General features: G+C 43.1%; 1 long non-coding RNA gene across 1 annotated transcript in view; it reads left to right on the top strand.

Annotated features, from left to right (window-relative positions):
• LOC127482924 (uncharacterized) overlaps positions 1 to 12,028 on the top strand; it is a 39,109-nt gene that overhangs the window by 12,971 nt on the left and 14,110 nt on the right. The gene's annotated exons all lie outside the window — the stretch shown is intronic.

Genomic DNA, 12,028 nt, shown 5'->3' on the forward strand with positions numbered 1-12,028 from the left:
GCCCCGACCGGGACTAGAACCCGGTGTGCTGGCGCCGCAGGCAGAGGATTAGCCTATTGAGCTGCGGCGCCAGCCCCCATAGTCTCTTATGGCATATCCATGTGACCACGTGATGTAACTCCTGATCTGGTTGGAAATAGCACAAATATCCCTGAATGCTTGGAAACTACTGAAAGAAGAAACACATAAAAATAGAAACAGCATTATGCAAAAGGAAATACAAGAAAAAAAATCTTACCCACAAAGCATTCGTTATTTTGCTGAATTAGTTTCTTCTACCCATCATTTAGCACCACCCATCCCAGTTTGACCTCCATAGAGGTTTTGTTGTTGTTGTTGTTTGTTTGTTTTTAAGATTTACTTATTTATTTGAAAGACAGAGTTACACAGAGAAAGGAAGAAAAAGAGACAAAGATCTTCCATCTACTGGTTCACTCCCCAAATGGCTGCAACAGCCAGGGCTGGGCCAAGCTGAAGCCAGGAGCTGGGAGCTGCTTCTGGGCCTCCCACATGAGTGCAAGGGCCCGAGTACTTGGGCCATCCTCAGCTGCTTTCCCAGGTGCATCAGCGGGCAGCTGGATCAGAAGTGGAACAGTCAGGTTTCAAACCGGCACCCACTGGGATGTTGCCATCACAGGCAGAGTCTTTATCTGCCGTGCCACATGCCAGCCCTAACACAAATTCGATCCTGTCACTCCCTTGATTAAACTCTTCTCTATCACCTGGAGTAAATTCCTCAGCCCTTCACTCTGCCCCAGACATCTGATCCCATTACAGTGTTCAGACTTCATCTCCCACTTCTCCTTCCAGTCATTCCTACACCATATGTTCTGACCACACTGGGCTATTTAAAATTTCCTGGCCATGACAGATGGCATCTTGTCTCCATGTCCAAATGCCTTCTATGCCTCCTGTTTCAATGGCAAAACCTCCTTGTATTGCAAGGTCCAGTTAAAACCATTCCAACAATGAAGCAGAATTTGCTTCCTTTTATTCACTGAGCTGCCTTCGTAACTTCTAAAATAATGCTTATCCTACATGCTTTTTCACTCTCCGCCAACAGATTGTGAATACCTCACTGTTAAAGCTGGTTGTTAGTCACTTTTTTGTCCCTAATACCTAGTATAGGATTGCAGGTGTATGATAGATAGTTCAGTATACCATAAAGAAATGGGAAAAAAATGAACAAGCCTGCCTTCTTTTATTTTCTGTCTCTCTTTCCTATCATTCTCACCAGGGAGCAATTTTGCTAATCACAAGTGCTAGCTCTCCCTGCTCTGAGACTTCATCCCTGTGAGACCTCAGATATGAGTGAAAGTGAGGGGCATTTCACTTAGTCCTCAAGAGTAAATGAAGAATGATCTATGGAAGCTCCTAACAAAAAATTGTAAGTTGATAAAAACAGCTGCCCTACCTCACCTGCTGTCATCAGGGCCGTTCCAGAAGCTGCTGGCAAATTCAGCTCTCTAACAACTCAGAAGCTATTCAGCTGCCTCCCTGCTGATTTGCTCTCTGGCATAGCTGAAAAGGCACCGGCTTGTAGTCAGAAGTCCTGAATTCTGGTCTTGGCTTGGCAGCTTGAAATCTATATGACTCCATGCATGGAGGAACTGAGTCTATTTCTTTGTGTGCAAAGGAGAGGAAACAGTCCATACCCCTGCCCTGCCAACTTCACTAGATTCTTATAAAATTCGGAAGTTACAGAGAATCTGAAATTACTTTACCAAAGGAAAAGTACCAGAAGGATGAAAGGGTATAATACGTTGTTTATCTCTTATTGAAGGATATCCTAGGCTTTCCACAATTGTTTTTTTTCTTCAAAATATATTTCATTTTTAAGTTTTTATTTAACAAATGCAGCTTTTCATAGAAAAATTTACGAATATAGTTGTTCTTTGCCCCATATCCACCCTCCCACCACCCTGACTTCCATCCTACCTCCCTTTCCCTCTCCCATCTCCTTCTTCATCATGGTTCATTTTTAGTTTGATTTTTTTTTGACAGGCAGAGTGGACAGTGAGAGAGAGAGAGAGAGAGAGAGAGAGAGAGAAAGGTCTTCCTTTGCCATTGGTTCACCCCCCAATCACCACTGCGGCTGGTGTGCTAAGGCCGGCGCACCATGCTGATCCGAAGCCAGGAGCCAAATGCTTCTCCTAGTTTCCCATGTGGGTGCAGGGCCCAAGCACTTGGGCCATCCTCCACTGCACTCCCGGGCCACAGCAGACAGCTGGACTGGAAGAGGAGCAGCTGGGACAGAATCTGGCACCCCGACCGGGACTAGAACCTGGGATGCCTGCGCCACAGGCGGAGGATTGGCCTATTGAGCTGCAGCGCCGGCCAGTTTGATTTTATATACAGAGGACTAACTCCATGTTAGACACAGATTTCAACAGTTTGCACTCATGCACACACACAACATATAGAGTACAGTTTGAGAATAAGATTTGCAGTAGATTCTCATAAAACAACTCATTAAGGATGAAGGTCCTACATAGGGAATAAGTGCACAATGACTTCTGTTGTCATTTTAACAATTAACACTCTTACTTATGACATCAGTGGTCACCCAAGGCTCTTGCCATGCCAATAGCTACGGAAGCCTTCTGTGACCATAGACAGCATAGGTATTTGGACATGGCCATAAGCAAAGTGGACGTTCCTTCCTCCCTTCAGTGAAGAGTATATCCTTCTTTGATGATCCTTTCTCTCCACTGAGATCTCACAGAGATCCTCCATGTAGGATATTTTTTATCACAGAGTCATGGCTTTCCATGCCTGAAATGCTCTCACAGGCCTTTCAGCCAGACCAGGAAGCCTTAAGGGTTGATTCTAAGGTCAGAGTGTTATTTACACTGAATGTCATTCTAGGAGTCTGTTGTGTACTGCTTCCCATATTGGACTTTCCTTCCTTTTTAATTCTGTCTATTATTATTATCAGGCATTTTATGTTATTTATGTAATCACTTTTACAATTATACCTGTCTATATATTGACTTTAATATTTAATACAATCATTTTAACAGTTAAGATGGTATTTATAACACCAATTTTAATGGGTTTGGAGTCCCATGACAAGTTTTCAGGCTGTACCCTTAGAAGTAAGTCTGTAGCACTGTATGCAGAACTACACTGCTTTACAGCTATAGACTATTTCCTCCTTCTCTTATTCTCCCTCTAATTTTTTACTGGGATCTTTTTCCAATTGACTTAATATACATATAATTAACTCTGTTACATAAAGAGTTCAACATATAGTATGAAGAAGAGAAAAGAGAAAGAAAGAAAACAGAGAAAAAAAGGAAATACAAAATAAAAGTAACAATAATAAACTGTCCCTCAACAGTCAGGTTAAGGACTATTCAAGTCATTGATTCTAAAAGTGTCAATTTCAGTTCTATAAGTTTCATTTTAGGAGCACTATTAATTCTCACCAATCAGGGAGAACATACGGTATTTATCTCTTTGGGATTGGGTTATTTCACTAAGTATGAAGTTTTCCAGCATACTCCATTTTGTTGCAAATGACTGGATTTCATCCCTTTTTACTGCTGTATAATATTCCATAGTGCACATATCCCACAATTTCTTTATCTGGTCTTCAGTTGATGGGCATTTAAGCTGATTCCATGTCTTAGCTATTGTGAATTGAGCTGCAATAAACATGGAGGTTCAGATAGCTCTTTGTTTACTGATTTCATTTCCCTTGGGTAAATTTTCAGGAGTGGGATGACTGGGTCATATGGTAGCTCTATATTCAGATTTTAGAGGTATCTCCATATTGTCTTCCATAGCGGCTTTACCAGTTTACATTCCCACCAACAGTGGGTTAAGGTACCCTTTCCCCACATCCTCTACAGCATCTGTTATTTGTTGATTTCTGTATTAGGGCCACTCAAATGGGTGAGATGAAACCTCATTGTGGTTTTGATTTGCATATCCATGATGGCTAGAGATCCTGAACACTTTTTCTTGTGTCTGTTGGTCATTTGGATTTCCTCTTTTGAAAACTGTCTGTTTAAGTCCTTGGCCCATCTCTTAACTGGGTTGTTTGTTTTGATATTGTGGAATTTCTTTATCTCTTTGTAGATTCTGGCTATTATCCTTTATTGGTTATGTAGTTTGCAAATAATTTTTCCCATTCTGTCGGTTACCAATTCATTTTCCTGACTGTTTATTTTGCTGTACAGAAACTTCTCAATTTGAGGTAATCCTATTTGTTCATTTTGGCTTTGACTACCTGTGCCTCTGGGGTCTTTTCCAGGAATTCTTCACCTGTGCCAATGTCTTGCAGGTTTCCCCAACATTCTTAATTAATTTGATGATGTCATGGTGTAGATTTAGATCTTTAATCCATGTTGAGTGTATTTTTGTGTAGGGTATAAGGTAGGGGTCTTGCTTCCTACTTCTACATGTGGAAATCCAGTCTTCCCAGCACCATTTGTTGAAGAGACTGTCCCTGCTCCAGGGATTAGTTTTAGCTCCTTTTTCAAATATAAGTTGGTTGTTTGGATTGATTTCCAGGGTTTCTACTCCATTCGATTGGTCTATCCATCTATTTTTGTACCAGTACCAGGCTGTTTTGATTATAACTCTCCTGTAGTATGTCCTGAAGTCTAGTATTGTGATGCATCCAGCTTTGTTTTGGTTATATAAGATTGCTTTAGCTATTTGAGGTCTCCTGTTCCTCCATATGAATTTCAGCATCAATTTTTCTAGATCTGGGAAGAATGTCTGGTATTTTGATTGGTATATCATTGAATCTGTACATTGCTTTAGAAAGAATGGACATTTTGATGATATTCGTTCTTCAAATCCATGAACATGGCAGATTTTTCCACATTTTTTGTATCTTCTGTTTCTTTCTTTAACATTTTGTAATTCTCATTGTAGAGATCTTTGACATCCTTGGTTAAATTTATTTCAAGGTACTTGATTGTTTTTGTGGCTATTGTGAATGGGATTGATCTCAGAAGTTCTTTCTCAGTCTGTATACAAAGGGTGTTGATTTCTGTGTATTGACTTTGTATCCTGTTATTTTACCAAACTTTTCTATGAGTTCCAGTAGTCTCTATAGTGGAGTCTTTTGGATCCCTGATAGATAGAATCATGTCATCTGCAAATAGGGATAATTCGACTTCCTCCTTCCCAATTTGTATCCCTTTGATTTCTTTCTTGCCTAATGGCTCTGGCTAAAACTTCTAGGACTCTATTGAATAGCAATGTTGAGTGGGCATCAGAATATCCTGCTGCTATAACGCCATCTTGCCCTGCCCCTTGGCCTTTCCCACAGTTGTTCTCTTCAGGAAGAACAAATTAATTACAAAGGCAAAAATACAGGAATTTCTTTAGGAAGACCAAGTCCAATACCAGAGACATATATTATCCAGGTGAAAGACCAGCCTCTAACACGGATAGCCTGGGACCTTCCCTGCTTAGTTCCCTTTCAAAGCACATTGACAACTTGTCACCACTGTGCCATTTGTTAAGGTTAGGATCCTGGTCCAAAGAAGGCATGGAGATGAACAGTCAAGGCAGAAAAGACTTTTATTTCAGGAGGACAGCATTGTGGGTTCTGAAGTAGGATTTCAGTCCACTTGGGAAGCAGGCAAGGACACTTTGAAGGTACTTGCTGGGAGGCGGTGGTGTTGGAGGTGCAGAAAGCCACAGTGGCAATAGTTGACCATGATGAGGAAGGGAAGAATTGGACATGTAGAAAGCCCAGTTGGAAATTGTTGACAGAAACTGCTCATCCACAATGTGTTATTTTGATAGGTTGGAATATTCCAAGTTGGTCACTCATAAAAATGAATGCTGAATACTGGGGTAGCAGAATACTGGCAGGGTTGGATTTAACTATTTGCCAGGGAAATAAAAATTCCACCAGGTCTTGGGGTTAGCCTGCTGGATCCTCACATGATCCATTTGTCAGATCACATGTCTATACTCAGCATCATTGCATGCTTTATGTTGCTGCCACAGAATACCTGAGCCTCTGGCTCACAGTTCTGAAAGCCGGGAAGTCCAAGAGCACAGCACTGCCTTCTTGTGAGGGCTTCTGGTGCTTCCTGTCAAGGGAGAAAAGTGAAGAGAAAGCAAGTGTGAAAGAGTGAAAACATGAGGGGTGGCCTCACTTTCCAACAAAACACTCTTGCAGTAACTAAGCCAGTATGTCCTTGAGAACCAGAGCTCACTCAGTCCCATTGGTGTACTAACCCTGTTATAGTACACGAATCCCTGATGAGCAAGATGATCATGAGGCCCAAACACCTCTTCAGGGTTGCACCACCTCACAACACACTTACCTTGGGCATTCAATTTCCACATGGGTTTTGGAGAGGATACACCACATCCAAACAATAGCATTCAGTTTAGTCACATAGGATCTGTTGGGCATTTTATTTGCCTATAGGTAAATAAAATTCATGTCCTAGAAATATCTGTGTACCTATTAGAGATATGATTAACCTGTAGACATTCTTGGTTACAGAATTTATGCAATAAGGTGGTTATGTCATTGGGCATGTAACAGAATATGTAGTCTTAATCTGCTTAGAGTAGGATGATAAGATTATTTTGGTTAAAGACACTAAAATTTTGCTGGGTAAATGATAAAGAAAACTGTTTAGAGAAGCATAGTAACAGCTAACTCTTATGAGGTGGTCACAGCATGCTACACAATCCTCAGGAATTCTCCTACATTCTGTTAACCAGTGGCAGTCCTTTGATGGAGGTTCTGCTGTAGGAATGTGTTTTCATTCCAATTTTTATTCCAAATCCTTACCCCCATGTAAGATCAGAATTCAAAGCAGAGGCATAACTGCATAAATGAGAGCAGGATTTATTTAACATATGGAGTAAGTATTCATTCAGGCATGAATGCTGATAACCCCACAAGGAGAGATGTTGCTGTGGATTCATTCTGAGAGGAGGAGCGTGGTGGGGGCAAGAGGCACGGAGTCACCACACAGACCCCGGGAGTCAGGTGAAAGCAGGCCAGAGGTGAGCAGCCCTCAGACTCATATATTTCAGTTGCTATAGCAGCTTATATAGCCAAGGCAGCCAATCTGGTCAAGGGGTGGTCTATGCACTAACCAATCACAGCCTGTTGCCAGGAAGTTTCTGAAGCCATCCAATCACAGCTTGCTGCCAGGCAGTTTCTGTTGCCAGTGGCCATCTTGGCATGGCCTTCTCATTCCATTACATTTCCCCCTTTTCATTTATTTTTGAGCAATGGGAGGCATAATTCTTGGCAATACCATTGTTGACCCTGTTTCCATGTGATCTCATATGCAGCTGTGCCTGTCTTAGGTTGTCCCCCAGGGGATCTTACCCATCATTGACTAACCAGCGCTCAAAATGGGACACCACAGGAGTGCTTGCTCAGATAGGGGTAGGAATGAGAAACAATGGTAATCAGGAATGACATGACTGCACACAGGCTGTGGGCCATTTGAGTGGCTGACCAGAGCTAGTAGGGTATAAAACAGTAGCGGATGTGGCTATGGGCAGTCTCTCAGGGTAGGATGATAGGGCAGGTGCATATGCTAACAAGGCGGACTCTCAGTCTTGTTCAGCTGGTTCTGGTTGACTGTCAGTTGCAGGCTTGATGTTTCTGGCTGATACCCAAATGGGCTGTCCTGCATTCTCTGGAAAGACATAAGCATATCCTTGACCCTTGGTTAGCAGAAGCCTTTCTACGGGTGTTGGAATCCAGGGCCTGAATTCTGTGTTCACTTCAACATTAACGGCAAACATGCGGGTGGGATGGAGTCTAGCAGCTGCCCTGAGAGGCTGGGGTGCCTGAGAACTGCCACAAATGTGGGGATCCTCACAGGGTGTAGATGGGATGACCTCTTGTGGGTTATTGCCTGGAGGTGGTCTGTGTTTACCCCACAAGTATTTGGGGGGTGGCTGACTAGGCATTGCTACATTGTTTGCTACCTTGTTTTCTGCATCACTTGCTGCATTGTTTCCTACATCGTTTGCTACATTGTTTGCTGTCATGTCATTTTCACTGTCAGAGTTCTTTCTCCCTAAGTCATCAACTGTTGTGTGAGGCAGACTCCTGGAGTGACAGGCTCTTAACACTCACAGATTCATTATGTTTGGTAATCTGTGTGCGCTTCTGAGAGGGGAGTATCTTTCCCATGTGTAAGTGTTTAAGAGTGGTGTGCCATGCCAACTCTAGCCAAAGGAAAGACATGCACAGCACTGCTGCCATAACAAAACAAATTCCTAGCTCCTCAGCGGCTGATGGCATTATGCAGGGGGTTCCCTATGTTAGACGAACAGACAGTGGTGTAGCAGATCAGACGTATGTCCTGTGCTTAGTGGCGACTTCCTTGATTCTTTAGGTCAAGGCTATATGCCCACACGGTGTCTCTGGAGCATCACCTCTCTCGAGAGGGAAGATGACTTGGTTCCAAATTCTGGGATGATCAGTCCCTTATGTGAATTTGCTGGGCGAACTGAAAGTAAAAGGAGGAGCCGAGAAGCAGCGTTATGCTTCTGGGCAGTGTGTGCCTAACCTGGAGTCACTCAGACCAAGGACAAGGACAAGGAAAGGGGCTTAGGAGGGGGTTCTGTGTTCACCCTCACAGAACCAAACAGCACACAAAACACCAAGGGCCAAGTAGCCGAAATCAAGGAGGGGACCACACCAGTCCAACATGTTGTCTCTCTCTCAGTCATGTTGGCATGCCAGATGTTGCTGTCGATTCGTTGTGAGAGGAGGAGTGTGGTGGGGGCAAGAGGTGTGGAGTCATCACACAGACCCCGAGAGTCGGGTGAAAGCAGGCCAGAGGTGAGAAGCCCTCAAACTCATTTATTTCAGTTGCTAAAGCAGCTTATATAGCCAAAGTAGCCAATCTGGTCATGGGGTGGTCTATGCCCTAACCAATCACCAACCAAACTGTTGCCAGGCAGTTTCTGAAGCCATCCAATCACAGCCTGTTGCCAGTCAGGCTCCATTGTCATATGGTTTCCAAAGCCATCCAATCACAGCCTGTTGCCAGGCAGTTTCTGTTGCCAGCAGCCATCTTGGCATGGCCTTCTCATTCTATCACAGAGAGATACTTCCCTTAAAAGGGCAGAGAGTGGTCCATGAGGCGAGAACATGAGAGAAGACAAGAGGAAGGGCTCTCCATAGTCCAGCAGTCCCCTTTATGGGATAAGATGTGGTACTCTAACTGGACATAAACATGAGGTAGAGTCTGGGCAGGGTTTAATGTGCAGGAGATTTCCTGAGTGCTTCATGGCATCTCCAGGTGGAGCTCAGCTCACACCTACCTGTCCATCATGGCATCTTCTCCTTCCCAGTTCTGGAAGAGATGCAGGTGCATCATGGGAAAGTGGCTGTATGGGGTGGCATTTAAAGGTATACAGTTAAAGTGCAGGGCTACAGAAAGAAATTATGGAAAAAAATCTCTGCCTCATTTATTTCTATCTATTCCCCATAGCAAGCACATTTTACAGTTGAGGAAAATTAAGTCACACAATTTGAATAACAGCTAAAATTTCCATTATAATTGAGAGAGTTATTCAGGTTTAAAAAATGTATGTAGGGGCCAGTGTTGTGGCATAGCTGGTAGGGCCATTGCCTGCAGTGCTGGCATCCCATATGGGCACCAGCTTTCGACCCAGCTGCTCCACTTATGATCCTGCTCCTTGCTATGGCCTGGGAAATCAGTGTAAGACGGCCCAAGTCCTTGGGGCCCTGAACCCATGTGGGAGACCTGGAGGAAGCCCCTGGCTCCTGGCTTCAGATTAGTGCAGCTCCGGCCATTGTGGCCAATTGGGGAGTGAACCAATGGATGGAAGACCTTTCTCTCTGTCTCTCTCTCTGCCTCTCCTCTGTGTGAAACTCTGACTTTCAAATAAAATGAATAAATTTTTTTAAAAAATGAAAAATGTATGTATGTATTTAATCTATATGATTTCTTTCTATAATCAACTTCAATAAATTGAGGTTGATAGAAAGAAAGATATGAATGATAACCTGTTTTCCATCATGTTTTTAAAAATTATTTATTTTATTTATTTGAAAGACAGAGTTATACATATAAAGAGGGGGAGAAAGAGAGAGAGAAATCCTTCTGCTGGTTCACTCCCATAATGGTTGCAACAGCAGGGGCTATTCCAGACTGAAGCCAGGAGCCAGAACCTTATTCTGGGTCTCCCACATGGGTGCAAGGGTCCAGTCATTTAGGTAATTTTCCACTGCTTTTTCAGGCATATTAGTAGGGAGCTGTATTGGAAGTGGAGCAGCCAGGACTCGAATCAGAGCCTCTATGGGTTGCTAGTGCTACAGGCAGTGGCTTAACCTACTATGCCACATTTCATTAATTTTTTTTTTGACAGGCAGAGTGGACAGTGAGAGAGAGAGATAGAAAGGTCTTCCTTTGCCGTTGGTTCACCCTCCAATGGCCGCTGCAGCCGGCGCGCTGCGGCCGGCGCACTGCGCTGATCTGATGGCAGGAGCCAGGTGCTTATCCTGGTCTCCCATGGGGTGCAGGGCCCAAGCACTTGGGCCATCCTCCACTGCACTCCCTGGCCACAACAGAGAGCTGGCCTGGAAGAGGGCACCTGGGACAGAATCCGTTGCCCCGACCGGGACTAGAACCCGGTGTGCCAGTGCCCCAAGGTGGAGGATTAGCCTAGTGAGCTGCGGCGCCGGCCCCATTTCATTAAATTATATAGTGACTCACTGTCCATCAAAAATTATTTCTCCATTTCTTAGAAAAAAGCTCCTGCCTTTATTTGAGCTGACAATATATACATCAAAAACTTATAATTGCCTGCTTCCCTTAATGCTCTATAAGGCCAAATAGGAATGTTTTAAGTAATGAGGTAAAAATGGAAAGATTACCATAGAATAATTTTGTGGTATTCCCTAGAAAAGAATTTCATACAACTGTGAGGCAAATCCTTTGTTCCTGCTTTTTCATCTCTGTCGTGTGAGATACAGGCATAATGGCTGGAGCTCTAGTGGTTATATGGACCATGAGGTAACCTCAAGGGGAGAAATCAGTCATATCAAAAAGGAAGGATGGAGCCTGAGGTCCTAATAATTTTTGGAGTATTCATATCACTGCTGAACAGCCTACTCTATCTTTTTACATTAGAAGAGTAAGTCCTGAATATGTAAGTAGATGTTTCAGTTTTCCTTTTATGTCCAACCAGAACAAATCCTATTTGATACAAAGATCACCTGGAAATTTTCTGTATTCATCTCTGTTTTGTGGACATTTCACTGTAGATTAGGAGCTCAACTACAGAGAAATTCCATAATTAATTCAATTCCCATTTTTAGCTTCTCAATGAAATAGAGAAAAGAAGTTTTATCCCACTTTTTTTTTTTTTTTGACAGGCAGAGTGGACAGTGAGAGAGAGAGACAGAGAGAAAGGTTTTCTTTTTTTTGCCATTGGTTCACCCTCCAATGGCTGCCGTGGCCAGTGCGCTGCGGCCAGAGCACCGCACTGATCCGATGGCAGGAGCCAGGTACTTCTCCTGGTCTCCCATGGGGTGCAGGGCCCAAGCACTTGGGCCATCCTCCACTGCACTCCCTGGCCACAGCAGAGAGCTGGCCTGGAAGAGGGCAACCGGGACAGAATCCGGCGCCCCGACCGGGACTAGAACCCGGTGTGCCGGCGCCGCGAGGCGGAGGATTAGCCTAGTGAGCCGCGGCGCCGAAAAAAAGAATCAAAGTTACCAGTTAAAATCAAAGTTGGAGATTCAATTCTTTTCCTAGCCCTAATTAAGATGATTAGTCCAAAATTAACCAACTTAAATTTCTATTATTGTATGCATTTACATTTAGGATTGTTCTCTCAATCGCTTGAGAAAAGGACCATTTTATCATAATATTCTTCATTGCTTAAAATCTAAGAATAAAAAATCTTATAGAATTTAAATAATAAACAAATTCATCATTGCTTAAAATCTAAGAATAAAAAATCTTATAGAATTTAAATAATAAACAAATTCATAATAAAAACTCCAAAGTTAACTGAATTGGAATCCAACAAA

Source organism: Oryctolagus cuniculus, chromosome 4 (assembly GCF_964237555.1).
Source record: "Oryctolagus cuniculus chromosome 4, mOryCun1.1, whole genome shotgun sequence".
In the NCBI taxonomy this organism is placed as follows: Eukaryota; Metazoa; Chordata; class Mammalia; order Lagomorpha; family Leporidae; genus Oryctolagus; species Oryctolagus cuniculus.